Below are 27,169 nucleotides of genomic sequence, written 5' to 3' on the forward strand. Positions count from 1 at the left end.
GAGAAGCTTTTCCTTAAATGTTTCCCACAAGCCCTCTACGTCACACGTTTCGGTATAAGTGAGAAACAAAGGTAAGTAAGTAACTAATACATTTTTTAGGCATGTAGTCATCTTTTTCGTCTCAAAAGACTTGTCTTGAACGCTTACAATGAAGTGCTAATTTTCTGTAAAAAAACAGTGGCAGTAACAGCTTCATAGTCACTTATTCCAGGTGCCAATGTGATAGATTCAACTTCATCATTTTTGTTGCAAAAGAACAAATCTAATACCCTTGAGCCAGTTCTGCATAATCGTGTACGGAAATCAACATATTTCAAAAGCGCATAGATGAGGATCATTTCATAAAAAGCACAGTGAAGCTTTGATCGACTTCCTTCGAGGTGAAGGCGGCTGCTCCAAACAACATGCATGTTGAAATCGCCTCCAGTAGTTATCATATCAGACGTTAGCATTGACAGTGATTTTAAACGCTCTGAAATACATCCGGGTTATTTGAACTTGGAGGCCTGTAAACAGACCCGAGAAAAAGGTTGCATGCATTAGCGAAGATTAGTTTACGCCACAATGATTCCGCACAATCATTAACATGGCGGAACGGTACGCTCTGATTATCTTCGCGAACGAGAACGAAACCACCCCCGCCAAGCCCCTGTCCTTTCGATATGCTGTGTATTGCGAGGGAAAGATTTCAGAACTTTTCATATTGTGGTCAAGTCCAGATTCGGTTCCAATAACAATCTGCTTTTCACACAGACTACCTCACAATATTGACAGTTTATAGCAAAGGTAGCCTTTTTATTCAATATTTAGTAATGAATACATTTCGGAATTAATCCGCTGCAACTTCCGGTAATTATTACTTGCCAAGATCACCGGCATATTAATGGCGGCGTACCAAATGCACTAATAGCCCCGCCGCAGCTACTTACTTTCGTGGGTTCAGAACAGAAAGTGGACGAGAACTATACACGTCTGTCCTGCACCACTACTGCATCGCGGAAAAATTGCGTAAGAAGAATCGGAAATGAAAAAAATACATATTGCTTAAACGCACGTTCACTACGTAGCTGCGAGGAAAACCTGGTTTTTGTGCTTAGTTCACCCGTCGCGTTCCAGAGTTTCTACCTCAGCAAGCCAAGCGCCGAAAGAGCGCCGTAGCAGACGACGCGGGGCTGGATCCACCTTCCGCGGTTATTGCACATGCGCCTGGTGTCGCCATTTCTCGCCGCTTCTCAAAAGGGGCGGTTCGCGGAGCGCGCCGGCCACGCTGCGCGAGGTTCCCTTTAACAGTGGACCATACTGTACATACTACACCGCATAAAATGTGATGCCGAAAAAAGCCATCTTCTAACAGAAAAAGCCTATTTTTAATTATTGTATACAGGTTTAGGTGGAGCACTACGTATGGAGGACCGATATGTATATTATTGTCTGAAATGGTGGTGCATTTTTTTTTTGTAATGTAACTAGTAAAGGTTTCGCAATACAAACTGCATTGCCCCCCAATGCTGCTCGCAATCCATCGCCAACTGGCTACTTCTAAACACGCGCACTGGCCGAATGTCTTGTACGCAGGGTTCGGACAAGCAGCTTACAGTAAAACCAATCTAGTGTACGTATGAAAACAACTGAGCAGAGCACTAGGCTTAGAAGCAAACTCACCCCGGAGGCGGCTAGGGGAACGGCTGACAGCTGTGCTCTGGAGGGTGGATCCTTGCGCAGGCGCTTCTAGGAACTCAAGCGCCTCGTCGCCTTGAACGGGGAGGTGGTGGTAGTCAGCAGCGGCTTGTGTTCCGATGGCACTGGTGCTGCGTGGCCCCGAGGCGACGGAGCGCTTGGCGAGCTCAGCGACCAGTGGCAGCCCTGGTGACTGCGGGTCATGGGTTGCGCTGTTCGGGCAGCTGTCACGGCAACAGTCAATTCCTTGTCCGAGATCGTTCTGCATCGCAAACTGGAGGCGGGAGCCACCCTGACGAAACTGGCAAGAAGGCAGATTGGGAAATCCTGCGTATACGCACATAGCGCGGCGATACCTCTTGAAGGGATGGTTCTAAAAAGATGGCGTGCGTTCGATGTCTCACGCAGCTGGAGCAGCAGATTTTGGATGTTGATGATCATTTTAACCACGAGGACGTCCAGCCGTTTCTTTTTTATCCTTCATTTGGTGCGTGCACAAGGAACCATGGCTCTGATATTAAGCATGAAATGCTTTTAGCTCCCGTTGTCGGGAGTGTGGTGACGTCACGCCGAGACCGAGAGCCAACATCCGGGCACTGAATTCCACTCATCCGGGCACTGAAACGAGAGCATCCGGGCACCGTACGAGATTTAAGGAGAGACTACGTGAGAGGGCCGTGGGGGGCCGCCGCTTCCGCGCCGTCTGCAAAGATGGCGCTGCGGTCCAACACTCGCGCATGTAAAAGACCGGCCGCTGGGCCTTCAGCTCATGACGTTTGCCCCTTTGGCAGGCAGACGTATACACGATCGCGGAGTATTAGTACGCGCTGCTTATACATTCTTGTCAGGCCTGCGTCTCGTCGTATCCGCGTACGCTTCTGCATCGTCCTGCATTTCAATGCCGCCACCGTCACAGCTGTTTAAGCCGAGCAATGAAGCCTGATGAAGGGGAGGGAGGAAGCGTCTTGCGGAAAGCGATCCCTTTGCGAGTGATACGCCAGAGCAGAAGACTGCTCGCCGCTGCCGACAAAGCCATGATTATGCGGCCGCTCCCGAAAGCGACCAGGCCGCCACGGTAAGCGGCTGCCTACCTAAGCCCGCACTATTGCAGGCGATCGCTTCGACGCAACAAGAGTGTGGTGTGGCGTGGTGAACACTGGACCCATTTCAAGATTTTGACTAGTACCATCTACAACCAATATGTTATGCCCGTAAACATTTCATGCTTACTCTACTCTCGATTACGGGAGAGGCTGATTTTTTCGGACGTTCCTTTGCACGCGTATAATTTCAGTGGACGGATGCATTTGACGTCTACATTCGCGGAACCTGGAAGCTCTTCACGCCCACGGCCTTCCATCTGGGCAACGTGAAAGAGAAACAACATAGTCTGTCGTCAAAGCAAGGTTTGCAAAAAGTTGCATACACATACGAACAAAAAAAATCTTGAAAGTATACAGGAGTCTACGTGTGAGCTTTATACGGAAGGCTAACAGCAGAGGAAAGGCGACATGATTTCAGCTCCTTGCTTGCTGTTGCGAGGAGCTATGCAAGTTTATCAGCGGAACTCGTATACACAAAGAAGAATGCGGTCGGCATGAGTGAGGCGGGAAGAGAGATTTATTTAACGATAAAGGCATGAAGGTCAGCCTTAAATGTAATTTTCTGTCGGGCTACTGAAAAAGGGGATATAATGTGCGGCCATCGAGGCAGAGAAGAAGCGCCAATCATCCAGTTGGGACACGAAGCGGCTGGTTGTAGTCATAGGAATCTGCAGTTTTATTCAGCGGGAGCGGTAATACTTCGATTCCATATACAGGGTGTCACAGCTAACTTGGACCAAGGTTTCTAAAAAAACTAAGCGTTCTTCAGAGCTGAAATTGCGTGGATGTTGTTGAGGTTTGTCTAAAGTTACAGCACCATTTTTACAGTTATCCTATTTGAATAATTAGTCGAGATAAATAGATTAACTTTTTAAATATAGCTTGAAACGTTCAGGCGTCAATAGGAAGGTTGTGGAGCTCCACAAATATTGTCCAACCAAGGTGCTTCCAACGAGATAGACTTAGCGTGGCCGTTTTTATTCGGGAAAAACGAAAGCCCGCGGAGTTTAAAAAATGGCTGAGGCTTAACTTGCCACGTGACAGAGCGCCGCGATACGCCGCGATTACAGCGCTCTCATCCGTGCTTTGTAAGAAACATCACCCGCTTCGGGCCTTTCGTGCTGCCCAAGACAGGGCTTTGCGATGTGCTTGGTTCCAAGATAAGCGCCAGTGGGTACGGGCGGCAATGAAAAGAAAGCGCGGCTCCTGTTTTTCAGCGTAATTCAAACGACGTTACCAGGCTTGTTATATGCGTCTTTGCTTGTTGGGATCTTGCTCCCAAATTCAAACTCATGACATTGTCATCGTTCTTCCGCATGCATTCTGATAACGTGAGTGTGCAGTTATTGCCCTCAGAAACGTTATTGCCCGAACCCACTGGCGCTTATCTTGGAACCAAGCACATCGCGAAGCCCTGTCTTGGGCAGCACGAAAGGCCCGAAGCGGGTGATGTTTCTTACAAAGCACGGATGAGAGCGCTGTAATCGCGGCGCATCCGGGCGCACGGAGCGCTCTGTCACGTGGTATTTTTTAAACTCCGCGGGCTTTCGTTTTTCCCGAATAAAAACGGCCACGCTAAGTCTATCTCGTTGGAAGCACCTGGGTTGGACAATTTTTGTGGAGCTCCACAACTTTCCCATTGACGCCTGAACGTTTCAAGCTATATTTAAAAAGTTAATTTATTTATCTCGACTAATTATTCAAATAGGAGGAGCAAAAAATTGTACTGTAACTTTAGATAAACCTGAATAACATCCACGCGATTTCAGTCTTGAAGAACGCTCAGTTTTTTATAAATATTGGTCCAAGTTAGCTGGGACACCCTGTATATTTAACCGTGTTAAAGCAAGCGATAGAGGAGTAGGAAAGGACAGACCTGAAAATTCTCTAAACTGCTGTCCTCGTAGCCCTCCTCGCCGCAGCATCCTAGGATCTCTCGAACAGCGAGAAAAGTACCACACACCGCTACCCCAGCAGCAGAATGGAAAAGCGCCAACGTAATGGGCTCGCAAATGCACTTTCGCAAAAGCAAATAAAAGATGATGAAACGAAACCATCATTGCTTCCAGACTGAATTGTTTCACTTCTTGAAACGCAGGAGACCGCCGTCAGATTGTTCTCGACGGACGACGCGGCGACAATGGCGTCGAATCACGTGATGCGATGTCCGCGCCCGAATCTGCGCTTTCGTGCGTCGTGAGGATCCTTGCTTTATCGTAGCCTAACGCAACAGCCCAATTTTTGCAGCTGGCTATTTGAAAGGGTTACCACACAACTCTTAGAACAGTAACCGAAGTAATTAACTGTTTCCGGGATACTTGGCCCGGCCTTTAGCGTAACCTCAACACGTAACCTCTAAGTAATACTTTCCTGAGCGACAGCATGTTATCTCTGGGCGTCTCCAAAAGGCGTTCGGCTTCGCGTGAAGTTGGAGCTGTCGAAAGCGTAGCAGCATGACACCATGTCACAGTGCACGACAAGATTATTCCTGATATTATGCGGTAGCCACGGGATATTAGAGCATGCTTTGTGCAAAGCGCGACATGGAGTCGAGCGATATGGCGAGGCATTCCCTGCAGCTTCCCGCCAGAATAAAAAGAAATTGCTTTTAGCTGCCAGGTGACAAGCGGGGCACTGGCGTGAATCTGGGCGAATGATGACTGTACTGGATCATTAACAACCCTTCGTTAGATCGAATGCTTTGTCCCCCACGCTGGTATCCACTTTTGCAGAATCGAAGTATCTTCAACGCCGTTCAACTCCAGTTTTAGCCGCTTATTACAATAAACAGTCCCTAGAGACAAGGGTGCATCAGCGCTCGCACAGCGCTTGCAGGTTCTTAAGAAAGAATGAAGAGACCACTGGTGCATTCTTTTCATTTGATACATTACAATATAATTGAAAATATAACCAAATCACTGATTTCAAGATAATATGACAAAATTAAATTAGAACTCCTGCCGGTGTTCTTCATGGCTCTGAGGACCACTCGAAGAAGCCCAGGATGAGGAGAATCTTCAGCTCCAGGGGTCTGCGTAGGCGAGAAAAATCAACGAGCGTGACGAATCACAGGAGACAAACACAGCAGACACTAGGAAATTATGCTGAAAGCACCGAATTCCTCTCCAGTGAACGCTGGGGCCTGTGCGTTCTTAGTCAAATCAAAGGACTCATAGATAATTCCTGACAATGCGAGGCAGCCTCAGAAATGCCGGCCACATCTTCGGTGACACTCAATCGTAATGCGACAACTGAAGAGCTATCGCCAGTCAGCCTTCGATATTGCATTTAATGCCCACATGGAACAAGAGTATTTGCCGCGGTGCATGCACGTTTGCTCCTTTGCATGTTGCCGTTACTTATGCTTCCAGACACGTTAAGACTAAAGGAAAGCGAGTCACCTCTTCGAAAAGTGGACGCGACTCTGGTAAATGTTTTCAACCTTATATAAATTCCATTTCCTGTGGCCCCGTTAATGTGCACTCCGAGCATATTTAAGAGACCTTGCATGAGCTCACCGTACATAAAAGGACACTAAACACGCGTACATCCCAATTCTGTTCTTAGTAACAACCAATTTTGTGGCTCTTTCTGGCTATATTTATCTTCGTTCTGCAGCAAAAGGCGCTTCTGTTGCCAAGAAAATTGGGCCTAAACATTTCGCCGCCCTTCCATTCAATGTCGTGAGGTCAACGCAGAAGACACCACCCTCTATATGTCGCAAAGCATCACACTTTCCTTGCTAAAACAGCGGAGGGTGGCGCCACCTGCCATTTTTATTCATATTTGTTGCTGATAAAAGGTGCGCTTCCACCAATTTCAGCCGCATTTCATAAAAGCTCTTTAATTTGTCGATAGAGGTCAACATCAGTTTGCCTCGAGTGTCGCTTCATCAATACTCGTCTGCACCCCATGGCTGACGTATTCAGTGGGCGCAGATTTCGCAAGAAGGATGAGATATTTTCCGCTTGATTGACAGCGCCAGTAAAAGAGAAGGCGCACTTCGAGACGACTCATTTTCGCTCTTTGCACGAATTTTGTACCTTTCATTACCTAATATATCGTGCGATAACCTGCACGACAAGATTGCTCCCAATATTACGGGGTAGGCGCGGGATATTAGAGCATGCTTTGTGCAAAGCCGGACAAGGAGTCAGGCCGCATGGCGAGGCATTCTATGCAGCTCCGAGTCCGAATCAAAAAAAAAATGCTTTCAACTGCCAGGTGACCCTCGAACTTTAATGCACTGTTCATTCCTTTATCGACTGCACTTGACTTCTTACGCATGTATTCGGATGGCACTCCGAATGAGCTCAACATAAGCCCCAACAGAAATAGCTCAAAAAGTTGCTGTCAACAGCCAAAGTGTGTAGGGAGACCGACGAGCAGGGTCAAATGCAGTAGTGTTTGGGAGCGGAATATAGCCTCACAAAACCACTACTAAAGAATTGGGCGCAGCAACTATGGAGGACCACCGCAGGCGTCTGTGTGCCTCTTCCTGTATTTTCTAGAAGAAATAGCGAAATCCGGGGAGGAAGTTGCCCAAAGCAAATTGTTACGACGGACACTGCGATGGCTAGCAAGACGGTGTTAGCAGGTCTTGAGCCTTCTAATAACTTTTTATTTCTTCATAGATATCCCGTCTATGCAGCACTTTGCTACAAGACATGACTGAAAGCATATTCAGCTGCAACGTGGACGCAGTTCTGCAGCTAAAAGCTTGGTGAAGATAATTAGGTAAATTTTTTCTCGATGGTGTAGCGTAAAAGCGTTTTTTAAGAATGCTTCGCGGACGTCAACGTTCGCTTTATAGAGCCCGATGTGCAGAAACAGGCGGGAGGAAAAATTTTTCTGGCACAAACCAGGGGCACAAATTGCCTGGCACAATAGAGCGCAGGTGGACTTTCGAGCTGCCGCGATGAAGCAAATTGGAACCGACGACGCTGCATGGACTTCAGACGCAAGAGACCCATTTCCTTCCTATAAATGGTTCCTATAATAAAGTAGAAAATCTTCTAACTCAGTTTTTCATTCAATGCTTATTTCCAGAAGGTTATTGCTATTCTCGAGTAACCAGAAATCATCCATAGATTCGAGTGTGCCGTTGGCCGTGTTTTACGAGTTTTGTTTCCGGTCGATGGCAGGCAGTGCGGTAATTTTTTAGCAGGCACGTAACGGTCTATTCTCCCTCCTCAGCCTCCACCGAGAGCGAAAAATCATCCGCCTGTACAGCTCACCAGCTGGGCGGTGAATGCTATCCCAGACCCCCTACGCACCCATCTCCTTCCCAGACGCACCGCAGTCTCCGATCTACACCTCTAACATTCGCCTAGCATTCATTCCACGCAGCAAGTCTGCACACACACTCGCAGGCCGCCGCCAGGCCTATGCATAAAACATAAGTCACCTTTGGACACTGCGGCGGTGACCTACACAGATGGCTGCCTCACGAAAACCGCGGGATCCGCAGCAGCCATCGTCCTCCGCCCTTCCCTCTCAACAACCAGCACTCACTCAACCGGCCCGTAGAGCTCCCCACCAACCACTATCACCCTAAAGTTCAAGGAATTCCAGACTCCATCAAACACTTGACCACAATTACCCCGCAACCGCATACGTATTCCAATCAGACGTTAGCGTACGTGCTTTCCACGAAAGAGCCCTTCCCTTCCCTACAGGGTCGGCCATAGATGCCCCACTCAGAGCCCTGAGCCCACGACCGGTGACTCTTCGATGAATCCCTCCTCACATGGGCATCCCCGGCAATCGGCTGGCTTTCATGCGATACTGCATGTCTGGCGCCGGAGACCACATGGACGAGCCCTCCGACGGTGCCCGCAGCCAAAACCTAAAAACTCACTGAAACTTGTGAAACTCGCACGCTTCGCCAAATAAAATTTATTCTGCTTCATACACCAGCCAAACTTTATTTTCATGGGTACACTTTCACACCTCAGTGGTTAAACCTTCCCACACACGTACGCAAATATACAACACCGCCTTTCACAGTGCCACACAAGGTTCATGTACCCCACCCCTCTTTCCCCCACACCGTAGCCCATGTGGCTCGCCTCCCGGGACTTGACCCTGCAACGCCCCTCGTCGCTTTCGGGCATGACCTGTTAAACGGCTGACATAAACGCTGTTGCACAGAGACTACCACCCTCCCACCTGCCCAGCGTCGTCATCATCTTGCAGTGCTCGTCCACTCGTATTTTACTTGCCCTGTGTTCCAGCGCTGCACGCGCGTTTATACTCCGACGTAACGCGCGCGTGCAAGCGTATGCATACTGAACTTTCGTGAGCTTAACTTCAAGTCTTTTCGTTAGCCTCTATGTTTCCGCACCACGGGCGATTACTGCCAAGATATAACTATTGCATAAGTAGTTCTTGAGGGAAACTCAAAACTGCTATTCAATACTTATGAGTATTTCAAAATGAACCGTCGCCTTTTTTTGTATCCTGTTTCCCTCTCATAGTCCGCACCTGCAGTCACTACATGCCCTGGTCCACTGATAAACCGCTCCTATACCACTGCATGAAATCTACATTCAACAGCCATCCTGACATACTGCACAGTTATTTACCAGTTAGTCGCCAACGCTTTGCATGGAAGTACGGCCCGCTCCCTCTCCTGTGTCATCCTGAAACTAGGCGTGTCTGCATGGTTAACGTCGGCACCTCCTAGCGAGGTTTGCCCGTGAAGATGCGGAACGCCGAACAAGGAGCAGTGTGGCGGCGTTAGGGAGACGCCACTTACGGGAGGACCCGGCAGAACCAGCAGCAGCGCCGCGGATGGACGGCCTACAAGCTCGAGCAGCTCGGCCGTCAGGACGAAGGCAATGGCATCCCAGGTGCTGCCCGGCTGTCCACCGCACCACTGGCGATGCATGGAGCGCAACCCAGATGCCTTGCTCCACTGGAAACGGCTTCCAGGACTGCGCCGTTGGCTGCACCCGAGAAGACGCTCGCAATAATATTCAGATAAACAAAAAGGCACGCTGAATTTTGCTGCGTAAACGCACAAACAAAGAAACATTCGTGCATCAAAAGTGGGTCCTCATCAGTGAAGGGTCATCATTACCACCGTCATCAGCCTGACTACGGCCACTGCAGGACAAGCACCTCTACCATAGCTCTCCAATTACCGCTGTCCTGTGGAAGCCGCGGCCACCTGGTCCCCGCAAACTTCTTAATCACATCTTCCCACATAGCTTTCTGCCAGGGCAATAAAAGCGTACACGAAAATTGGGAACTATGAAGACTGCTGGTCGATGGGGTGGAGTTAGGAGGAAGGAAAAGAAAGTTCTCACGGAATATTGGCGAATTTAGAGCACTTTTATCTGTCCTAAAGTTGCTATCTTATTTGCTCTCACAAGACCAATCCCAATTTCAGTTAAGATTTAGAGCTCAGCCCTGACCGCTTAAACGCTTTTGTTGACATGGTAAGTAAGCAAAGCAGCTAACTCAGCAAAAGAATAAATAACGACAAAAAATGATTTGTCGCATTCTTGGTCACAATTCAAGTCTATAAGTCGTACGCACAACTAGTTTAGGTCATTACCTCATCTCTGTCAATTTTTGTTTAACTTTCACAAATACGGAGAAAATTTTTTACTCAATTCATAAATGTGCAGGTATTTATAATACCACACCAACGCCCCAACGAGGCAACATAGCCTAAAAAGCAATTACGGAAAATTGACTCGTCTTGCACAACTGCGGAACACAGAGATGTCAGTATTTTATTTTATGGGTCCGCGGAGTAACTTTTGCATAGTGCCGTGCTTCAATATCTTATACCTTGTGGTGTGAACTCTCGCAGGTGTGTCGAGAATTCATTCTAACAGGACTAAGCAACTACACCGATAAGCATGCTGGATTTTTTCGCCCTATGGGCAGTACGGCGAGCAACAGATCCTTGCCAAGTTAAAAATCCTTTTCAGGGAGCCCGATGGGCTGGGTCCACTACACATGGTCTTCTGGCTGCTCCATTAATTTAGCGAGCATCTCTGGGAAGAACATACTCCCTGCTATGGGCAAGTGGCTTTAATTCCTATAGCAAACTGACTAGGAAAATATAAACGTTGACTGCCGGCTCTTCAGAACCGTTTGATTCCTACAAGGATGTATTTCTCTGCGGTTGCCGCTTTAAACCAGCATAAAATAATGGCCCGAGAAACGGCGAAGTGTCTGGGCTGGCTGTAAAGTTCCAGTACCCTAAACAATACTTTGACTCCAAGAATTCTGACACCACTCTTTGTCGTCTCCTGTGAGTGCCTAGAAAAGTCGTCTTTCAGTGAAAAGGTACTCAGTGGAACAAATCGTCCTCATAAATTTATTCTGACAAATTATTCAGGAGTAGTTACGCGCACGAGCTGATTTACCGGGACCAATCTACCTTTGCATACCGATTCGTCATTTGTGTCCGATGAACAATAGCTCCGAACTGCGCGAGTCCGGAGAGGTCGAGAAGGGCAGGCAGGCAGCACCGCAACATAATGCGCGGCCACGTTCAGGTGTTCTTTTTGCAGATTAAAACCGAAAACACAATTTGAAGAAAGCGGCAAATAGAATTACAAAATTCAAATACGCGTTCGTGTGAGAAAGCGTAAGCCCGCCCGCTCACTTCATGGACGCAGTCGCCCAGCGCTGCAGCGTGATGTAACCAGATGCCACGCAGCTGTCAGTTCTACCTATGCATTGCTCTACGTAGCCGCCGCCGCGATGACGCTGCACCCCTTATCTACGCGCTAACTTCGTGAAGGGGCGGCACGCGCCTGCTCCCCAAGAGCTGCCGCATCAGGTTGCATTCGGATGCGCCGACCGTCTCCGTGAGGTCATACTGAACTTGACATTCATAGATCCCTGGGAGTCCTCGTAGCCCTCCTGGCGCAGTGGTGGAGCAGTTAAGCGGTTCGCCACTGCCCTGCCATGGCAGGTGCTGCCGCCGTTGGGTTTGCGCGATCCAGGTTGCTCTTCCCGAGCAGCCGTTACCGACCAGTCATGAACGCGCACGCACAAAGAGGCGGGTTTTCTCTCAATGGGCTCCGGATCAGCTTGCGAGAAAGCGGGGGGAGGGGGCGGATAGGCTTGGATGTAGTGCTTAATATCTACTGATACTAAATTACATAGGCACTCTTCTACGTGCGCCGTCGCTGTAACGTCTGGCTGCACTCAGCAAGGCAGCGTCGCAGCTCGATCGCACTGAAATGTAATCCTCATGGCCTATTGCCGGTTGAGGGCAAGCATCAATTCGAGCACCATAAAAGCAGCTAGAGATAATACACTGTGCCCCATCACAACGTCAGTTATCAATGACACTACGTCTACAAAACGAAATGAAGATCATAGCACTATGCAACAGTAAATTAGTGCTTACATGCTAAGTGTGTGGTTTATGGTTTATAGGTGTTTAACGTCCAAAGAAGCTACGGTTATGAGGGACGCCGCAGTGAAGGGCTCCGGGAACTTCGCCCACCTGACCACCGGAAAGGAATTAGGGGAGCCATGGCCAGAAAATGACCACGGATCCAACCAAGTTTTTTCTTGTGCTCACGGTTTTTATTTTTGCCGCTCTCCGAGGAGCATAGTCTCGTTAATTAGAGCTGCAACGAGTTTGCATTGTGAGCACTTTATAGCGAGAAGGCACACAAAATCGCAAGAAAAAAAACAACGTCAAAGTTTACTTATTCGTTTGTTTTTTTTTTTTTGCCTTGGCACGACGGCAGCTAGAAGAGAACTGCGACACCGTTTCGCACCGCACGAGCAACGATTAAGTAGCGCGTTTCACCAAATAGGACTTCATGCGGCGGTTTTTCGCTCAATCCGCTAGTTGGCGAGGGATGATCTGGAGTGGCGAACTGCGAGGGTATGTCACCATTTTTCATGCCATCTAGGTTTCAGCATCGCCGTTTCAAACTCAGAAGTTCCAAACCAATTTTCTTCTTGCCGTGCCAGCTGTGAGGGCTATGGCTCCGTTCATGCGGCGTCGTTCTTGCCATCACAAACGAGCATGAGCTGACGACACGTATGCCTCATCGCAAAGTGCCACGCTGATGCGCCAGAATGCTGATCATTGATTGGTCCGAACACTGCAGTAGACATAGTCGAGGGTTCGACGGAATCCCGTCTGGCGAGGAGGGAACATAGTAATAGAAAATGGGAACACTCGCCAAAAAGAAGAAAAAGGAAAAACATAGCAATAGAAAATGGGAACACTCGCCAAAAAGAAGAAAAAGAAGAAACAAAAAAAGGAAAAAACGTCAATTTGTTTTTCCTTTTTCTTCTTTTTGGCGAGTGTTCCCATTTTCTATTGCTACTGCAGTAGACAGCTGCGGCCTCCCCTTCCCTCTTCAGTCCCGTCTTCTCTCTCCTTCGCAGTATCTGTCCAGCCGAACACCCCTCTTATATAGGGATCATTCGTGACCATGCATGTCCTGAAGACGCATTGCTACCCTCTGCACTACACAGCTCCCCAACTCCACCACCACACTCCGCGACTGAAGACTGCACCTGGCTACTCGAACAAGCTCGCAAAAGGCACCTCTGCCCTGCATTATTAAACTATATCTGTGTTTGCCCTCAGCCCAGCTGCCACTGAAGTTCACATCACCGCAGCGGTAAACATCCGATATTTCTTTTTTTTTTCACGTGTTGCGGGTTAAGTGCCCCCTTTTTTTTGAAATCCGGGGTGGCAGCTGCAATCAGCAGGCCCTCACCAGGCCTAACATCAAGCTGCTAGCTTTTCCTCTTAATGCAAGACATGCTACACCCATGTCACTATGTCCAGAAAAAGCTTACGAGTAGCGAGGAGCCGGTTCCAAACCCTAGGCGTGAAAACATAACTGTGCGTTGGACCGTAATGCTTCTCGCAGTGGAAGACCATCTGGCTACTTCTTAACTGCGGCTTGTGGGTCCTGCATAATTACAGGCTGAACCATCTGAACACTCGCAGAACTCGGGGGAGCAGCTGGCAGGGAAATGCACCAAGTGCACTGAAGCTAGGGAGAAGAGTTAGGAGCCAACTCACGGAGTAGGTCGCTGTGAGGACGGCTGACGGCTGTGCCCGGCTGGGTGCATTTCTGCACAGGCGCTTCTCGGACCTCAAGCGCCTCCTCGCCTTGACCACGGGGCGGTCTGTAGGCACCAATGGGTCCTGCTCCGATGGTGCAGCTGAGGCCTCGGACCGAGGCGACGAAGCGCTTGGCGAGCCGGGGGACCAGCGGCCGCCTCGATGGCCGCATGGAAAGGGCTGCGATGTTACGGCAGCTCCCCCGGCAGCTGCGAGCTCCTTGTCTCAGATCGTTCGCCATTTCGCGTTGGAGTCCGGAACCACTCTTGTGGAGCTTAGCAGCCGACGGGTCGGGATAGGCTGGGTGGACGCACATAGCTTGCCGATGCACCAAAAGGGGCGGTTCTAAAGAAAATATGGCGTCCATTCGATGTCTCGCGACGCTCGAGCAGAAGACGCGAGAAGAACGAAGACCACGGGAATTTCTTTTTTCTCTTCCTTTCCGTTCGTTCGGCGCGTGCACAAGGAGAGATGACGGCAATACTTGGAAGCACTGAGGACGCGGTTAATTCCAGGGCCGCAATGCATTTCACGTCTACATTCGCGAAGCCTTTCAGTCCGTCACGACCGCGGGTTTCTGACCGGGCACAATGGAAGGTGAATAGGTTAGGATGGGAATCATGCTTGGTTTCCAGAATGATCAGGACGGAGATGAACAAAAATGAACAGTTCGAAAGAATGCAGAGTTTTAAATGGGAGCTCTGGTAAGGCGGAGGGGAAAGTCATGGAAAGCGGAGATGCTTTCAGATCCCTGGTTACCGTTTCGAGGGGCTGAGTCATTTTCTACAGTACCACAAAACTCCAATTTTCTAAGCGAGCTTGGAGAAAGAACAAGAGGAAGAATTAGTAGGAAAAGTAGAAGAATGCGTATCGAGAAGGATATGCGCATCGAGAAGGAGCAGACACTCCCGTAAGGTCCCTGCGGCTGAGCTTCGGCACTGCCGCCAGTGCCCGGAACAGCTGGTGAGACCGTTGATTTCATCCTACGAGATTTTAGACGAGTGTTTCAGCTCCGTTTCGGTTTCAATAGCCATGCTTTCGGTTCTAATTTACCTTTGGTTTTTAAAGTGTTCAACTACATCATCTATAGTGGTGCGCAATTGTTTTAATATGTTATTTCTATGCATGCCGCGCATACAGACGTAATATTGTCGCGGACCGCAACCTTTTATGAAAATACCGCCAAGCTTCTCGTGGAACCTAAGCATGGCTGAATTCGTTTATGAATAATGCAATGATGTGATCAGACCTGTTGTTATTGCAATTTTTGCCGTTAATGAGTCGGTTTTCCGCTTTTCGCAGTTGCACACAATAGGAGATAATGGTTTCATGAAAATGTTCATATTTTTGTTGTTTACATTGTTAATCGCACTGAAATAATACCGATTCATACTGTTTATAAAATGCTGCATAGTACAATCAGCAACAAAAAGTAAGTTTTGGTGAAGCTCATGCACCGTGTTCCGAACAAAATAGAAAATTGCGCGTACGCGCTGCGCGTTTTTCCTCTGAAACAACACCCGTGAAAATAACACTAAAGGAGTTGTCAACTGCGAGACACCAGTAAGAAGAGAAAAAAAGTCTCTTAAGGCCTGCGCGCAATTCCAGTACATCAGCCTTGAGCAAAATGCTGTTCAGAAATCCAAACACAACATACTAAGTGCATCATATCACAAAAGTACGCTTGCATCCTTGATAAAAAGCGACTACTACGATTTCAGATCAAAGCCTAGACACCATGAACAACAATTGAAATGCTCGTTCGCAAAAGACGGCGCAAAAACGAACAGGTGGTTGCACGGTAAATTTGCGCTACAGGTCATTTCCTATGCTACAGGCGCAAAATATGTTCACGAAGCATAAGAAACGACTTGCTAACAATGTTCTTAGCTGAAGGAATACCAGAATTCTCTCTGCAGTCAAAAGGAAACAACTTACCGGAAAAACGAGGCGACGCGTTGCAAAACGCTTTGAGATGGGCGTAACCAGCGTCATCCCGGTTCACTAACTGCATTAAGATTTCCTTTCCGCATGCGATAAATGGGTAGAATCTCACTGCAACTATGTAGTGCGTAGTTATGTTGTTTCCTTCCATTCTTGTTCATTAAAATTGTTGCTCCCCTCTCCTCCTACCTGGGTCCGTAAACGGAGCTGCGGCATGCTGATAAACAAAAGATTGTTATTGAAATTCGTTGCAGTTATACATATCAGCTCCCAATTGTTTCTTTCAGTTCCCAGGATAAAAGATTCCGTAAAGACCGAACCGCACATGAACTGCTGGAAGCATGCCAGAAAGGAAAACGGGCAATGGCTGTGAAAATGATGCTTAAAATGCGATGTAAAGATAGGAATGCGACCGTTTCGCCGCCGCAATATAAACCCTTTCTTACCGTGCTTATCGGCTATAGTTTGACTTCTAGAACATGTTTTTCTGCATTTGGCTTAGTGCATTCTGTGCATTCTGTGCATGTACGTGGGACGCCGAGCTTATATCATCATGCCCTTTTACGATAAACCAGGCGTTAATGACGCGGTCATCTGTGTGAATGTGTCGTCGTATTGTGATTGCGTTTCTTTTGCTGAAGTTTTGCCTCAAGAAAGACGTCGATGCAGGCAAATAAAGATATGACTGCAAGGGACGATGTTTCACCAAAAAAAACCACGAGAGCTCCATCGGTGTAGACCCCGAGTCGCGTCTTATTTGGAAGAATCCTATGGATAGAAGTGTTCCCTCCGGCAAACAGAGGCGACGCGTCGCAAAACGCGGTGAGGTGGGCGTAACCATCGCCACGTGACCGGCGCAGCATCAGCGTCTCATGGAAAAGGCACGCATGGATGCAACCCGGTGGATGTACGATAAGCTGTGTGCAGAATCTAGTGCGCAGGAAAAATTAAGTGAGGTTTTTTACGATTTATATAGAGAAGTACTGATTTCTGATTGTTAATATGCCTGCCCCATTCACTGCGCCACGTAAGAATGTAGTTTAGATTTCTTTCGAGGACAACATGATCATTAGAACAAGTTACATCCCTGTAAAAAACACAGTCGTGAGCAAAAATTCTGATTTGCACATTTTAGTGGCCAAGTGTGCAGACCTAACAGAGAAGTCGAAGAGTGCCACCATATTCGGAAGTGGGCTCTAGGACTGCTAACATCTGCTTGTGAAACAAAAGCTCCCACACAGTATTTCTACATCCCAAAGGTGGTGGAGAGTTCCATGGAACTTGGACAAATTATGTCATGTAAGTTTAATGTCTTTAAAACATCTTGTCAACCAGGGACGCGTCACGGCACAGGCACAGAGGTATCTAAACACCTGACACGCGTAAGCTCAGATCAACACTCTACTTCATTTGGGAAAGACATTGGTGTTAGGAAGTTGTGCAGCTTTATCCGAGCCTTGGAAAGCAGGAGCAAACAACTAGCGGTAATGTCCACTCTGTTGATTAAATAACAGAGCAATAAAGACGATAAGCCTAGCCGCGAGTCAACTATATTTTCTGCAGCCAAATCAGGTTTTCAATCTATACTAAGAAAGCCCGGGTTAAGAACCCACCTCAGAAGGAAATTGACGCACTTTTCTCAATAACAAAGAAGTCCACTGCACTTCAACAAGTGCGCATTACCAATGCGCAAAGAAAAATTGGTATAACATGCGTGATGACGGGGAGAGTTTTCGGAGACGGAAAACACAGATGTTAGACTGCATCACAAAACTTACGGTACAAGGAAACTCTAATAAACCAAGTGACTCACGTGCTGAGGGCGATGCAGTCGAAACCGAGCTAGATCCTAATCCTTTTATCGAACATTTCGGAATATTAATTGCGCGGATGCTAAAAAAAATCGAAAATGCGCACGTGGGTAACCTAGTTGAACTCTTAAAAGAACTGTCTGATTTCAGCAGGGGAAGCGTATATCACCGCCAGATATGAGCATCCATGATTTTACATTCCTGTTACAAATACTTCACATTATCAAGAGGGTCCAAATAAACAGCACCATCTCAGCATACCGGTAGTGGCAAATATGAAAGCTGTCTTGGTATCCTCACTTACGAAGCGATAATTCCAACAAGCGCATCCTGACAAAAAGAAGCTCCCGTTCCAAATGCTCTCCTAGGCTATCAGGCCTTGAAAACACGATCTGGCGACAATACTCCAACTTCACTGGAGCGGTAGTAATGAACGGTAGTGAGGAGTGGTGGCTGTGGTGACGCTGGTGGCAACGACAACGATGGATGAATGATTCTAAGTTCTCTTGAAAGGTAAATCTTCACTACCTGCCATTTATTACTGCGTCAGAGCAACCTAAATGCAAATGTAAGGGGCCCGTCTGGGATTTTAACCCGGGACCTCTCGCACCCAAAGCGAAAATTATACCCCTAGATGAACGGGCCACATGGGATATCGGTATAGGAACACGTCCTTGCGTAAGATACTGAGGATACCGGTTCAAAGATCTCGTTCGGTTTTATTCCGCATCCGAGAGTCATATTCGTATTCACGAAGCTCTCCGCTATAGCTAGTTAAAATTCCATAGGCGTTGCCTTGTTTTATAGGACTGTGGTATTCAGGTGTTTTTATTTTTTTTATTTGCAGATTACGCAACAGTTACATCGCACAAGGAATACCATAAAAATGTGGACAAAGCAAGGAGTACAAGGGCACAAATACAAAGATATTTAAACTGCGTGCGCAACTAAGGCCTAGAATACGACGCGCCTCACTCAGAAGCGACAGAATCATTCTGAGTGAATGCCTGAGAACAACGGGCTCGACAATCTATAAAAAGAAAACGTGACCCCTCCTCTTGGGGGGGGGGGGGGGGGGGGGGCAATGGTGTAAAGAGCGAAAGCGACTGTTCATAAGGGGGGAAGGAAGACTGCTCATCGGAACAAAATGTCGCTACTACAAAATTATATGTCTTTCAATAGCTGTGGCCAAAAGGTCAGTATGGATGCAAAAAGTAGTACGGAAGACGCTTGTTCGCGTGTTCAGGGGAATCGACTCTATATTTCGGCGCCACTAGAAAAATAATCCGCATTGTCGTTGCTGCTGGCTAAAAATGCTGCGCTCTGGCGAAAGAATACAGAATGTGACGTTCCGTGCGTGAGCTACCAGGGCCCATACCTTCGGCGGAATTTTCTCCGTGCTCAACCGTGAACAATCAACAAGGCCGACAACCTCGCGACGACCATGGGAAGTGGGATGCTTGGAATGCCCCTCCGAGCCTCAGCGGATTAGTATAGCAGGAATGTCTAGGGCCATTGTCAGCAGTAGCCCCAGCGAAATTCCTTGAGCGGAGGCGACCACAGCAAAGGCGCCGGCGGGAGGGAAAGCCAGCCCAATTAGGCATGCCTGGCCGTACAAGGACAAGAGAAGAAAGCTGCCGGCGGGAGACAAACGACATTCCAACCAGGGATGTCGGGGATGCCGCAGGGCGCCGCCGTGGAAAGGAGGAAGAAAAAAAAAACATTCCAGTCGGGAAGACAGGAGATCGGGCGTGGCCGGCGGAACAGATATAGCTGGCGAGTGCGGACGAAAGGCACGCAGAGGACGAGATCGTTCACGAAAAAGGGTCCTTCAGCGCCGAAGCCGGACGGCGCGCAGCTTCTGCCAGCCACCGACGGATCGCAACTCCGGAGACCATCCGTCGCCCCCATGACGGCGTCGCCACGTAAGCTCGGACACCCCAGCCTCTGATGTACCATGTATAATTATTGATTACATCATTTTTGTTTAAACTGAGCCATACGGTGTCTTCTTGCCTCTCCGTCCCGTGTGGACCTGCGCATTATGTGGGGTCGTCACACTGGTGTCAGAAGTGGGGTCTCAAAAGCAAATGTCCTCTGAATGCTGCGACATTCATGACTTCAAAATTGTAATCAAAGGGGAATCACGGGACTGATTGTGGGACTTCGACCCCCATTTGAGAGGCTTGAGGCACCGGAGGGCTGGAGCGGAAAAAATGTCTGTAACTGACGGAGCTCCCACTCCACAGCCGTCGCTCGGAGCAAGCATGCTGGCATTAGGAAGCGTCATTCCGACGTTTACGGGAGATAAGACAGGGGTTCCAATCTGCGATTTCTTTTCCATGCTAGAAGAGATTGGGAAAATGGGGGGATGGTCCGATGCTCAAATGCTGGGAATGGCGAGGTGTAAGATGGCAGGAGCTGCTCATAATTTTGCTTGGCGAGACGAAAAAGTAAAATCCACAAAATCATTTGCGGAATTTAAGAAGCTCGCGTTCGAGCATTTCGACACTGAACCACGTCATGTGCGGGTACAGAGGTTCCGTGACGCCGGACAGATGGTAGGGGAGGACGTGCGAACGTTTGCGTCGCGGCTTCAGCGCCTAGCGCACGATACGCTGGGTAGGGAGGAGGAAGGAGACCAGCTAAAGAAGAAATACGCGGAGGAACTACTTAAAGAGGAAATGACCGCTTTGTTTGTGGCTGGTCTGCAAGACCCCGTGCGCCGGTTCGTGCTCTCGCGCAAGCCGAGCAATTTCGACCAAGCCGTGGCGGCCGCATTGGATGAGGAACGAAATGAGGCGCTAACGGCGGCCGCAGCGAGAGTTCGCGTCATAGAGAGAGCGGTGCCCAACCCTGAGGTTGCTCTCTTGACAGAGCGGTTAGATCGCTTAGAGCAGCTGCTATCTCACCAGGTGGAACGCCAGGTTGAAGCGGGCGCTCAACGGCGCCCATTCGCTGGAAACCGGGGACCGCCACAAAGCTACAGGCGCGGTATGCGAGATTTTGAAGAAATCGTGTGCTTTGCGTGCCAGGGTCGCGGACACATCGCAAGGTTCTGCCCAAACGTGCGCCGTGGGGAGCCACAAAGAGAAGCAGGCGAGACACGCCCTAAGCAAGCCTACAGCGAGGCTCCAGATACAGGGACAAAAAAAAACTAGGTTGTCCTCCCCATCCTGATGAGTGTGGGGAGGGAGCAGCAGCTAATGAGGTGGTGGTGGTTTGTGTGGCCGACGAGGCATGCCCTGTTGTGCGTTGCAAGTTAAATGGTTGTTGCATGGAATTGTTGATAGACACGGGGTCAAAGGTGACCTTGCTTAAGGAAAGCAGCTTTAACACGCTTCGAAGGAAAGGGGATCGCGAGGTGTTGGAAGCGTCTGGTGGTATGGCAACCAAATTTGTAGGCATAACGGGGGATCCTCTTGGCATAAGTGGGCTCTACCGGTTACACTTCACTCTCGGCGGAATTGCATTGGAGCACCCCTGCTACGTATGCCCGGACACGGTGTCTCTGCCAAACGGAGTGTCAGGTATATTAGGGCAGGATTTTTTGAGAAAAGGGAAGGTAGTAGTCTCATTCTCTGAGGAAGAAGTTAATGCGGGGGGGTCAAAAGTTCCGTTTTTGAACAGGAGCAAGGCTGAGATTCGCAGTACCGATATTGACACCCGTCAAACATTGGGATCATTAGAGAAGGTATATTCGCGGGTTGCCGTAAAGCTGGTCGATGAGGCGGTCGTCCTTCCGTGGTCGGAGCACATTTTGTACGCTTATGTGCCTGCAGATGTAGAGAGCGGCGCCGTGGGAGTGCTTGAACCGGTCGACGCTCTTAGTAATGGCCTGAAGGCGGCCGCGTGCCTCGTGACTGTTAATGACGCCCACAGAGTGCCCCTACGGGTGGTTAACTGTAGCCAGCAGCCACTGAGCCTTCCCAGGAACAAAACATTGGCTTTCTTCACCTCTGCGATAGAGAACCATGAGCCCACCGATACGGTACTCGCAACTGTAGAGCATGCTAGTCCTTCGACTCCTCCAAATGCGTTGTTCGATCTTTCCCACGTAAAATCCAGGGAGAAGGAGGCTCTGGTAGGTTTGCTGAACGACTACTCAGAGGTATTCGCCGCGTCCAACCTGGATTTGGGCTGCTGTGGCGTTATAAAGCACAGGATAGAAACCGGCACTTCATCGCCCGTTTACCAACGTGCGTACAGGATTCCTTACTCCCAACGTGAGGAGGTGGAGCGGCAGGTGCAGGACCTTATTGATCGCGGCATTGTCGAACACTCAAAGTCACCATGGGGAGCACCGGCACTATTGGTGGAAAAGCCAGATGGCTCGTATCGATTGGTGGTGGACTACCGCAAACTAAATGCCGTAACTCGCATCGATCCATACCCCATTCCCAATATACAGGAGACGCTTTCTCAGCTGGGCTCTGCCAGGTACTTCACGGTAGTGGACATGGCGGCGGGATTCTGGCAGATAGCAATGGATCCGGCAGATGCTGAGAAAACGGCATTCAACACGCCCTCAGGGCACTATGAATGGAAAAGAATGCCGATGGGTCTGGTCAACAGCCCTGCTGTCTGGCAGAGAACCGCTGATGTTATCCTGGCGGGTCTTCTGGGGAAGCTGTGCTTCGTGTATATGGATGACATAATCATATACAGTGACAGTTTTGAGAACCACTTGCGCGATATTGAGCAGGTTTTGGTGCGACTAAGAGGAGCTGGTCTCAAGCTGAAGCCTTCTAAGTGCCAATTCCTCAAAAACGAGGTGAAATACCTCGGGCACGTTGTTTCAGCTGACGGCGTGCGACCGGACCCTGAGAAACTAAGGTGTGTCTCGGATTTTCCATCCCCGACTAGTGTCCGCCAGGTCCGGCAGTTTCTCGGCCTGATCGGTTACTACCGAAGGCACATAGAGGAGTTCGCCAAGCTCGCTAAGCCGCTCACTGCCTTAACAGCCAAAAATGTCGCCTTTCGCTGGTGCAAAAACGAGGAGGATGCTTTTGGGGCCCTGAAGAGGAAGCTAATGAGTGCACCGCTGTTGCGCCACCCGGATTTTAATTTGCCCTTCGTTTTGGCCACAGATGCGTCAAAGTTCGCAGTTGGTGCTGTGTTATCTGCAGGTTATCGAGGGCAAAGAACATCCCGTGGCTTTTGCTAGCCGACAGCTGAGCCCCACAGAGCAGAAGTACGGAGCTACAGAAAGGGAGTGCCTCGCCGTTGTCTGGGCAGTAAAGCACTTCAGATGCTACCTTTACGGCCGCCAATTCAAGCTAGTCACAGACTGCCATCCTCTGAAATGGGTGATGAGTGTCAGGGACCCTAGCTCGCGACTCGCTAGATGGAATCTACAGCTGCAGGAATACTGCTTTGAGGTGGAGCACAAGTCAGGAAAGACACATCTGAATGCTGATGCGCTCAGCCGTACAGCTGCCGTGTCAGCTATAGATGAGTTTGTCCCCGTAGTCGACCCCGCCGAATTACGCACAGAGCAGTGCAAAGATCCTGACCTGAAGCGAATAATCGAAAGCTTAGAGGGCGCACCATCTCACCCCGAACAGCTAGGTTATTTCATTGGCAAAGACGGCACCCTGTGCCGGCGCACGAGGCCAACCAGGAAAGGGAGACCAGAGAAAACCGCTTGGGAGAGAGTCGTCATACCTCGGTCGTGGACAGAAAGGGTTCTTCGCGCGTTCCACGATGCGCCGTGCGCCGGTCATTTTGGCGTAGCGAAGACACGCAGGCGCGTCGAGCGTTTGTACTTTTGGAGTGGCATGCGACAGGATGTTAGAGACTACTGTGCGAAGTGTCATTCCTGTCTGGAAAGAAAAACACCCAAGGGACGCAGGCCAGCACCAATTCAGCCGTTCCCTAAGGTTTCGGCTCCTTTCGAGCGGACAGGTATGGATATAATGAGCCCATTGCCCACGACCACTTCTGGAAACAGGTACATTTTAGTATTTGTCGATCACCTTTCAAAATACGCGGAAGCGGTAGCACTCCCAGATCAGAAAGCAGACACGGTTGCAAGAGCATTTGTCGAACAGATCGTGCTCCGACATGGATCTCCGAGGCAACTCTTGACAGATCGGGGAACAAACTTCGTGTCGCAGCTAATGAGGAGAGTTTGCGAGCTGCTTAAGATCACTAAGAAGCAGACAACACCGTACCATCCGGCTTGCAACGGCGCGGTGGAGCGACTGAACCAAACCGTGGCCGGGTTCCTGTCGCATTTTGTTTCGCGCGACCAGCGGGACTGGGACTTGTGGCTCCCGTATGCAATGTTTGCCTACAATTCCGCAGCACACGAGAGCACGGGCGAATCGCCATTCTTTCTTCTCTACGGCCGAGACCCGGACCAGCCTAGTGAAGTGCCAGAGGGCCCCCGTCGTGTCCCATACGCTTCACTGGACGACTATAAGGTTGAGCTAGAATCGCGCTTGCAAGTGGCGAGGGACATCGCAAAGGAGGCCTTAAAGAAAGCGGCGAAGCGCAGGAAGGAGGTGCACGATCGCGGTGCTAGAGACGCGCCGTTTGATGTGGGGGACAGCGTGTACATCGAAAACTGCCAAAGACAGATTGGGTTGGCTCGTAAGTTCCAGACGAAGTGGAGAGGACCGTGCGAGGTTGTCGAGAAGCTTTCTCCGGTAAACTTCAGGGTCCGAGACGTGAACCGCCGCTTGATAAGGATACACGCAAATCGCCTCAAGTCGGCACCGGTTCAGTATTCACGAAATGAGGAGGGGGAAAGCGCAGATTTTGATGGGGACCGAAGTGAAGCGGAGCGCGCAGATTGTTCGCAAGAAACGCCCTCTCCTGCATTTGTTCGGCAAGCGCCAGAGGTTACGGCAGGAATGCCACCGGGTTTACTTCATGCATTGCTGGAGGAAGGAGCGCGCGAGGTTGCCGCGCAGATAACGCCAGGAGAGGCTCCTGCCACGAGCCCTCGCGAGTCTCAAAGCAGACAAGGGGTCACAGAATTACTTGGTACGACTCATGAACGCCGATATCCACTTCGAAATCGGAAAGCTAAGTCGGACTAATGGCGTAAACAGAGCGGAGTTGGGGACTGGTTAAGACTGTGTAATGCTGCAGCTCATAACATTGCTATGTGCTTATGTGTTAAAATATCGGAGTTGCTAGTTAAGCCTTTCTGTCATTAAGTAACACTTTTACACAGGATGCAGAACATGCCCGACTTCCTTTCGTTATCTATATATTTTTTTTTGTCTGTGCCGTGATTGTGCTGGAAGTGGGAGCTCCTTTGTAACTGTGGTAAATTTATTTCGTCCAGTTTGGACTAGCAAGGAGAGGCTTGGGTGCTGAGTTTCATGTTTGTCTGTGAAAGAAGATCAGTGCTGCCCCTGGAGACGCCAGTTATGACAGCTGCGGCATATGGTGCAGTGCAGTGGTGTTGTGTGCAGCGAAAAGTGTTTTGTCGGACGGAATGTGCGAGGCGATTCAGAAAAAGCAGGGGAGCTGCCTGGACTGAAATGTTCGGAGAACATTCTTCTGGAGGGTGAGCGAGTGTGACGTTCCGTGCGTGAGCTACCAGGGCCCATACCTTCGGCGGAATTTTCTCTGTGCTCAACCGTGAACAATCAACAAGGCCGACAACCTCGCGACGACCATGGGAAGTGGGATGCTTGGAATGCCCCTCCGAGCCTCAGCGGATTAGTGTAGCAGGAATGTCTAGGGCCATTGTCAGCAGTAGCCCCAGCGAAATTCCTTGAGCGGAGGCGACCACAGCAAAGGCGCCGGCGGGAGGGAAAGCCAGCCCAATTAGGCATGCCTGGCCGTACAAGGACAAGAGAAGAAAGCTGCCGGCGGGAGACAAACGACATTCCAACCAGGGATGTCGGGGATGCCGCAGGGCGCCGCCGTGGAAAGGAGGAAGAAAAAAAAACATTCCAGTCGGGAAGACAGGAGATCGGGCGTGGCCGGCGGAACAGATATAGCTGGCGAGTGCGGACGAAAGGCACGCAGAGGACGAGATCGTTCACGAAAAAGGGTCCTTCAGCGCCGAAGCCGGACGGCGCGCAGCTTCTGCCAGCCACCGACGGATCGCAACTCCGGAGACCATCCATCGCCCCCATGACGGCGTCGCCACGTAAGCTCGGACACCCCAGCCTCTGATGTACCATGTATAATTATTGATTACATCATTTTTGTTTAAACTGAGCCATACGGTGTCTTCTTGCCTCTCCGTCCCGTGTGGACCTGCGCATTATGTGGGGTCGTCACAAGAAGGTCACCGTTCGATCTGTGCCCACTGTTCGCGGCGCACAGCAGAGGAAGGTTATTGGGAATGAGCAATGCAAAGTGAGATAATCCGGGCCATGTCTCAGCGTGTGACAATGTTGGACACGGGAACTTGGGCCTAAAACTCCTGTGCTATGTGCGCTGGAGTTTCACAATTAGATGAAAATATTGCACTAAGAGGGAGATGAGGCGCGGTAAATTTTACTTCGTCTATGCTGGCAGAATTCCTTGAATTGGCCGCTATATCGATTCAATGATTCATAAGCGTCCAGAATACGTCATGGCCCCCTAAACATCTGATGCTTAGCTCCATGCGCCTATACGTACTCAGAGCACCCGGCGCGAGGCGTAGTATAGCATAGGGAGAGACGCATCTCCAGTGGAGTAAGCTGTTCGGATAGATGATACTGTAAATTGAAGTTCATAGTTTAACAGCTCCGCGATATTTATGACCTTCTTTTCGTCCTTCTTCTTCCCTTCTTTGGCCTTGCAGCGTTGCGCTGGAAAACTACGAACTTAAAACAAGCATCTCCATGTGCCTGTGCTGGACGCACTCCTTCTGGTAATCATTTCACACCGCGAAAAAAACAGCACCTGTGGCAGCTGCAGTCAGCTCAAGGACTCGCCACGGAAGTCGCGGCAGCCGCATCCTCCGATTGGTGCATGCCAGCCACGACAGCGCCCGCGTACCCAGCAGCGCTCCCGCAGACGAGCTCCGGCGTAAGCGGGAGCGTGTAGGCGTTAGGCGTGAATGCCTGGAAAGTATCCCAAGAATCCGGGCTACAGGTGCAAAGAAAAAAAAACGTCGTCGGGCCCGTCCGGGATTTGAACCCAGGACCTCTCGCACCCAAAGCGAGAATCATGCCCCTAGACCAACGGGCCGCTTTTTTTTTTCTTTATTGCATGGAAGAACTTCCGTAGAAAGGAGGAAAACTTCAGTCAGACTGGTTCGAGTCACAAGTTACCGGGCTGCTTAATAGGAGCCCGCCATAGCCCTACCTCAACACTGCATCTCTATCCAAACATCAAAATTCAGGGAGGCACACACATTCATCCAGACACGGCAGCCAGCTTGGAAGCACACTGTTCACGAAACACAGATTTGGACGATCTTGGTGGCTCGGCATGTCTGTCCATCATACGGCTTTTCCAAAGACTGAATAGTCCCATCAACACAAACAGATCATAAGGCACAAGAGAGTTTTTGTCAACAGGCAGAAATCTAATAGTGTATGATGTAATTTCAATGTCCTTCTTAAGAGTTCGTTGTAGTATGTCCCAAAAGAACATGG

The 27,169-nt window shown here is 49.6% G+C and overlaps 1 non-coding gene across 1 annotated transcript; it reads right to left on the reverse strand.

Moving 5' to 3' along the window:
• Positions 1 to 26,687: 26,687 nt before the first annotated feature.
• TRNAP-UGG (transfer RNA proline (anticodon UGG)) lies at positions 26,688 to 26,759 on the reverse strand. The gene has a single exon. It is a non-coding gene; the product is annotated as a tRNA-Pro (tRNA).
• Between the last annotated feature and the right edge of the window lie 410 nt (positions 26,760 to 27,169).

This window comes from Amblyomma mixtum, chromosome 3, assembly GCF_055824585.1.
Source record: "Amblyomma mixtum isolate Tamu chromosome 3, ASM5582458v1, whole genome shotgun sequence".
NCBI classification, from domain to species: Eukaryota; Metazoa; Arthropoda; class Arachnida; order Ixodida; family Ixodidae; genus Amblyomma; species Amblyomma mixtum.